Genomic DNA, 6,869 nt, shown 5'->3' with positions numbered 1-6,869 from the left:
TCTCTCTCTCCCTCTCTCTCTCTCTCTCTCTCTCCCTCTCTCTCTCTCTCTCTCTCTCTCTCTATCTCTCTCTCACACACACGCACACACACTCTCTCTCTCTCACACACACACACACACACACACACTCTCTCCCATTCTCTCTCTCTCTCTCTCTCTCTCTCTCTCTCTCTCTCTCTCTCTCACACACACACACACACACACACACACACTCCCTCTCTCTCCCATTCTCTCCCATTCTCTCTCTCTCTCTCTTGCCGCAGCCATGCTGTCTCGCGGCTGCTGCGTTGCGGCCGTGGAACCGGTGGCGCGTGTCGTCCTCCAGAACGTAAAAAGCTCCACGCCAGGAGGAACGGAATCCGGTTGGCTTTGGAACCTGTGACGTTTCTGCTTCCTAATTCTGGACGCAGTCGGGATCCCGGGAGTCTCTCGCCACCGACGCCACGGACGGACGTGTGTGAGACAAGAGCGCAGAGCCCCGTAGCGACCGATTTCTAAGAGCCGCCCGTCTCGTGAGTTTTAACGGCGCTGTCATCGGTGTGAGAACGTGCACACACCGTCGCGCGGTGGATGTTGTCTTCTATCATCATTTATTTATTGATATTATTTATCATATTATCTTTTTTTTTAATATATATTGCCTTTAAATGACTAAATTGTTACATGACGGTTATATAATGATTAAAGCACTTTGAGCTACAACGTTTGCAGGAAAGGTGCTATACAAATAAAGGTTATTATTATTATTATTATTATTATTATTATTATTATTAATATTATTATCAGCGCAGCGCAGCGAAGTGCATTGCAACGTTACAGCCGTAATTGCACAACTACTCATTGATTCGGCTTTTGGAGTAAAAGCTGTTGATGTCGATGATTTGACGTCGTGTCCCGTCGTCACCCCTCCTCGCCCTGCCCAGAGGCAACCGGCAGGGGTCTGCATGGAGGAGCGCGCTTTGTACGGTTAACGGGACATGCTCACGGCTAGGCAGCTGGCATTACCGGGAAATAGGCTACATCCCTCACCAGTTAGAGAATAGCCGGTGCTGATTAACGGAGGGGTTGTGAGCGCAATAGTGGTTGCAGGAAACGGACAATACAGCGTGGATCACAGGCTCGAGCTTGGAACAGCCAACATCCTCATGGTGAGAAAGAGCCTACCGATTCGGTAACGGGAGAACTGTGAGTGAATCTGCGGTAAAGGTAACAGACAGCCACCATCATGTCTCTGAACAAGATCGAGCTGGAGCATTTCGACGAGCGGGACAAGGCTCGCCGCGGGCGGTCCACGCGGAGCACCGGGGGGGCCGGTACCGGTTCTGGCTCGCGGGGGAGCAGCCTGGTCCCGAGCCCCGCGCACAGCGCCAACTGCAGCTACTACCGCACGCGCACCCTGCAGACGCTCACCTCGGAGAAGCGCGCGAGGAAGGTCCGGTTCTACCGGAACGGTGACCGGTATTTCAAAGGGCTGGTGTACGCCATGTCCAGCGACCGGCTCCGATCGTACGACGCGCTGCTGATGGAGCTGACCCGCTCGCTGGCGGACAACCTGCACCTGCCGCAGGGCGTGAGGAACATCTACACGGTGGACGGGACCCGGAAGATCACCAGCATGGACGAGCTAGAGGAAGGTAGGAGGGAGCACACACACACACACACACACACAGGCAGACACACACACACACCACACACACACACACACACACACACACACGTATGAATCATACATACCCAGCCATCACCTTGTCTTGAGAAGTCTTAAGAAGTCTTAATTAACCAAAATAAGACATTTTGTCTGTCAAGATCTTATTAAGTCGTCTTAAGACCTAACCTGAAGACATGCACTCATGCACTCACTTAAGACATGGAGCATAAGAGCCATATTTTCTGTGTCTTGGAGACACAGAACATCTTGAGATGTCTTAAGACACTGAATATCAATGTCATAATAGTATCTGTTCGTCTCTCACCGCTCCACTAAACGGGGCGCACGCATGTGTAGGATGGGAGGGGCTCGTGTACCGGTAATGGATCGGCTCGCTTGTATACATTGATCCCCGGTAGGCAGCCGTTCTGGAGCCGGACTGGACGTGAGTCGTGACCCGGGGTGGAGATAAGGTTGTGATAAAGCACGTGGAACACCGGTGGCTTCTGGAATTTTTCTCTTGGAATTTGGTATTTTATGTTCTAGGCAAGGACCATAGACTCTCTCCCCTCTCTCCCTCTCCCTCTCCCTCTCTCTCTCTCTCTCTCTCTCTCTCTCTCTCTCTCCTTCTCTCTCTCTCTCTCTCTCTCCCTCTCTCTCTCTCCCTCTCTCTCTCTCTCTCCCTCTCTCTCTCTCTCTCCCTCTCTCTCTCTCTCTCTCTCCCTCTCTCTCTCTCTCTCTCCCTCTCTCTCTCTCTCTCTCTCTCTCCCTCTCTCTCTCTCTCTCCCTCTCTCTCTCCCTCTCTCTCTCTCTCTCTCTCTCTCTCTCTCTCTCTCTCTCTCCCCTCTCTCTCTCTCTCTCTCTCTCTCTCCATTTCTCTCTATAATGACATGTTTCCTTTTAGGTGGAAGGAGAAAAAAGGGACTAGAAATCATGAAGCAATGATATCGAATTGAACTAAAACATTTTTTTTTTCAAAGCTGGTATATCCCCCCCCCCCCCCCCCCCCACACACACAAAAAAAGGACCCTCTCTTTCTCTCTCTCTCTCTCTCTCTCTCTCTCTCTCTCTCTCTCTCTCTCTCTCTCTCTCTCTCTATACTCCGCCCGTCTCCTTATGTTCATTCCCGGGGTTTTATTCTGCTGATTATCCAGGTTTTAAGTCCACTTCGTAAGATAACTAAACCGTCAGTATTCTGGTGATTATTTCGACATGACTGAATCGGCGGAAATTGGGTTCCCCCTTGAGAAGAGAGGCAGCGGTGGATTATGCAAAATACGTGACAATCTCTCTGTCCTTATGACTCTGTATGACAATATGACTTCTAGAGAGAGAAGCTAATCGCAGGTTAAGGATTTGAATACCTGCCAATGACACACACACACACACACATACACACACACACACACACACACACACACACACACACTTGCACACGCACACACACACGCACACACACTCACACACACACACACACACACACACACACACACATACAGCAAGGTCGAAGCGGCGTGAGCTGCACCTGGACATGCAGGAGAGGTGTGTAGAGCCTTATATGGTAGTTTTTAGGAGTGTGTGTGCGTGTGTGTGTGTGTGTGTGTGTGTGTATGTGTGTGCGTGTGATGGCTACAGTGCCTGATAATGGACTCAAGCTGTTTCTGCCTCATTTCCTTCCTAAGAGGAACATTTAGTCCGTATTGATCTCTCTCTCTCTCCTCTCTCTCTCTCTCTCTCTCTCTCTCTCTCTCTCTCTCTCTCTCTCTCTCTCTCTCTCTCTCTCTCTCTCTCTCTCTCTGTGTGTGTGTGTGTGCTCTAATGACTTCCTAAGAGGAAATGTTATTACAGCCCATACAGACCAGACACAACACACTAACACAACACACACTAACACATCACACACTAACACAACACACACTAATGAACACACACAAACACAACACACGTTAGGGGAGGGTGGTGGAGGCTGGTGGAGGTAGAAAGGACAGGCTCATTGTAATGCAACGGGATGAACTGAGGAATGGTGTCAAACAAACGTTCTACCTCCCCCAGCCTCTCTTGGTGTTCTACCTCCCCCAGCCTCTCCTGGTGTTCTACCTCCCCCAGCCTCTCCTGGTGTTCTACCTCCACCAGCCTCCCCTGGTGTTCTACCTCCACCAGCCTCCCCTGGTGTTCTACCTCCACCAGCCTCCCCTGGTGTTCTACCTCCACCAGCCTCCCCTGGTGTTCTACCTCCACTAGCCTCCCCTGGCGTTCTACCTCCACTAGCCTCCCCTGGCGTTCTACCTCCACTAGCCTCCCCTGGCGTTCTACCTCCACCAGCCTCCACTGGTCTCCCTTTCTAAGAAAATAAAATGTCTTTGAAAACAATGAGAAGGCATAATGTGATCCTTCACCTCCCCCTCCCTCCCCCCCTCTCCCCCCTCTCCCCCCCTACTCCCCCCCCCTCCCCTCCCTCCAGGTGAGTGTTACGTCTGTGCCTCTAACGAGCCATACCGTAAGGTCGACTACGCCAAGATCAACAACCCTAACTGGAAGCCCGGGGCCAGCGGTGGCGTTGTCTGCGGGGGCGGTACCGCGGGAGGTGTGGTCTCCACCGGCGGGGCAGTCGGGGGGGTGCGGTCCGTGCCCGGGCCGGAGGCGGTGGCAGCGGAGGGGGGCAGAAGGCGACGTCGGCGTTGTTTGCAGAGCGGGCGGAGCAGAGGGAGAGCAAGGACTTCATCCGGCCCAAGCTGGTGACAGTGATCCGCAGCGGCGTCAAGCCGCGCAAGGCCGTCCGCATCCTGCTGAACAGGAAGACGGCCCACTCCTTCCAACAGGTGCTGGCCGACATCACGGACGCCATCAAGCTGGACTCTGGCGCCGTGAAGAAGCTGTACACGCTGGACGGCAAGCAGGTAACACACGCACCTGGGGGGAGGAGGTTGAATGCATGGAGGGAGGTTTTTTTCAGCTCTAAAATGGGAGGAATGTGAATGTCTGTCTGTGTGTCTCTCTGTCTGGTTATCTGTCTGTCTGGTTATCTGTCTGTCTATCTGTCTGGTTATCTGTCTGTCTGTCTGCATGATTGTCTGTCTGTCTGTCTGTCTGTCTGGTTATCTGTCTGTCTGTCTGCCTGATTGTCTGTCTGTCTGTCTGTCTCTCAGCAAGTACACTTAACCATGTTAGATTAGGAGACTGAGTAGTATTTCTGTGTGTGTGTGTGAGCTCAGGGTCTGTCCTTTCAGTTTGTTCATCCAACTCAGAGGAGGCTAGACTAGTGCTGCAGTGTTGCTACCATGGCAACTAGTCCCCCCCACCTCTCTCACTCTCACTCTCACATACACACACACACACACACACACACACACACACACACTGTGCAGTCCAGCGGAGGTGAGGAGAGGGGGAAGAAAAGAGAAGGAAGGGAAGAAAATGAGAGGACCTGTGGAGAGAGATGACAGGAGGAGAGGACGGCAGACTGGAGGGCAGGGGAGGAGAGGAGAGGGGGAGGGAGGGAGGGGGGAGGGGTAGAGGACAGGAGAGGAGAGGGTGCGTGAGGGAAGGGTAAAGGAGAAGATAGGAAAGGGGTTGTGAAGAAAGGGTAGAGAAGAAGAGAGGAGAGGGGGAGCGAGGTGGAGGAGAAGAGAGAGATGGAGGGAGGAGAAGAGAGGGAGGGAGGGGGGAGAAGAGAGGGAGGCAGGGAGGAGAAGAGAGGGAGGGAGGGGGGACAGAGTCATTTGTATGCTGCATACCTCCTTCTGCAGAAAAGGAGGGAAAGCCTGAAAGACTGGTCTGTTCACACATAGAAGAGAAGGAGGGAGAGAGGGAGGGAGGGTGAGAGAGGGAGAGAAAGAGAGAGAGAAGGAGAGAGAGAGAATGAGGGGGAGAGGGAAGGGGGTGGAGAGAGAGAGAGAGAGAGGGAGATAGGGAAGGCGATGAAAAGGGAGAGATAGAGAGAGGGGGAGGACCTGAACATGCGGTGTATAGCACTTAGCCAGTCACACAAAAGACACTTGTGTGTGTGAGGTCTGACGCACAGGGGGCTGTGTGTGTGTGTGTGTGTGTGTGTGTGTGTGTGTGTGCGTGTGTGCGTGTGCGTGTGCATGTGTTTGTCTGTGTGTGTGTGTGTGTGTGTGTGTGTGTGCGTGTTCGTGTGCGTGTCTGTGTCTGTGTCTGTGTCTGTGTCTGTGTCTGTGTCTGTGTCTGTGTCTGTGTCTGTGTCTGTGTGTGTGTGTGTCTGGTGTGTGTGTGTGTGTGTGTGTGTGTCTGGTGTGTGTGTGTGTGTGTGTGTGTGTGTGTGTGTGTGTGTGTACGCTGACAAACCAAACAGAAATCCTGCCAGTCTCCCCTAGCAACTGGAAGTCATTAGCATGTCTGTACTGCTGCTGTGCATCTGTTTCTCTCTCTCCCTCCTCCTCTCCCTCCTTCTCTCCCTCCTCCTCTCCCTCCTTCTCTCCTTCCCTCTCTCCATCATTCTCTCCCTCCTCCTCTCCCTCCTTCTCTCCCTCCCTCTCTCCCTCCTTCACTCCATATTTCTCTTCATCCTTCACTCCCTCCATCTCTCCCTCCTTCTCTCTCCATCTCTCCCCTTCTCTCCCTCTATCTCTCTCTCCTTCTTTCCCTCCTTCTCTCCCCCCTTCTCCCCCTCCTTCTCTCCCCCCTTCTCTCCCTCTATCTCTCCCTCCTTCTTTCCCTCCTTCTCTTCCTCCTTCTCTTCCTCCTTCTCTTTATCCATCTCTTTATCCATCTCTCCCTCCTTCTCTCCCCCCTTCTCTCCCCCCTTCTCTCCCTCCTTCTCTCCCTCCTTCTCTCCCGCCTTCTCTCCCTCCTTCTCTCCCTCCTTCTCTTTAACCATCTCTCCCTCCTTCTCTCCCTGGCTCTCTCTAATTCAGCAAATATTTGTTTAAATATCTGTTTTGATGTACTATTTGTATTTAATCCTCTTGACATTTCCAAAGCAGCTCCCTCTGTGTGTGTGTGTGTGTGTGTGTGTGTGTGTGTGTGTGTATGTGTGTGTAACTGACTAAGCAGTCTGAGAGAGTCTGGATGTCCCAGAATTCGAATCACGTTTGCCTCTGGCAGCCGTGAGTGCTTGAGAGATCTGTCACACACACACACACACACACACACACACACACACACACACACACACACACACACACACACACACACACACACACACACACATTTAGCATTAGTGGAGTACTGTAGCAGAACAGTGGCTTCACTTCAGAGCCAC

The 6,869-nt window shown here is 52.4% G+C and overlaps 1 pseudogene across 1 annotated transcript in view; it reads left to right on the top strand.

Moving 5' to 3' along the window:
• Positions 1-1,225: 1,225 nt before the first annotated feature.
• LOC308169354 (serine/threonine-protein kinase DCLK2-like) overlaps positions 1,226-6,869 on the top strand; it is an 18,031-nt pseudogene continuing 12,387 nt past the window's right edge. Inside the window, exons 1-2 of the transcript in view lie at positions 1,226-1,634; positions 4,110-4,545. The product of the transcript in view is annotated as a serine/threonine-protein kinase DCLK2-like (transcript). The remainder of the gene's footprint in view (positions 1,635-4,109; positions 4,546-6,869) is intronic.

Source organism: Nansenia antarctica, assembly GCF_963989245.1.
Source record: "Nansenia antarctica genome assembly, chromosome: 13".
NCBI lineage: Eukaryota > Metazoa > Chordata > Actinopteri > Argentiniformes > Microstomatidae > Nansenia > Nansenia antarctica.
This window is presented reverse-complemented; position numbering and strand designations above follow the sequence as displayed.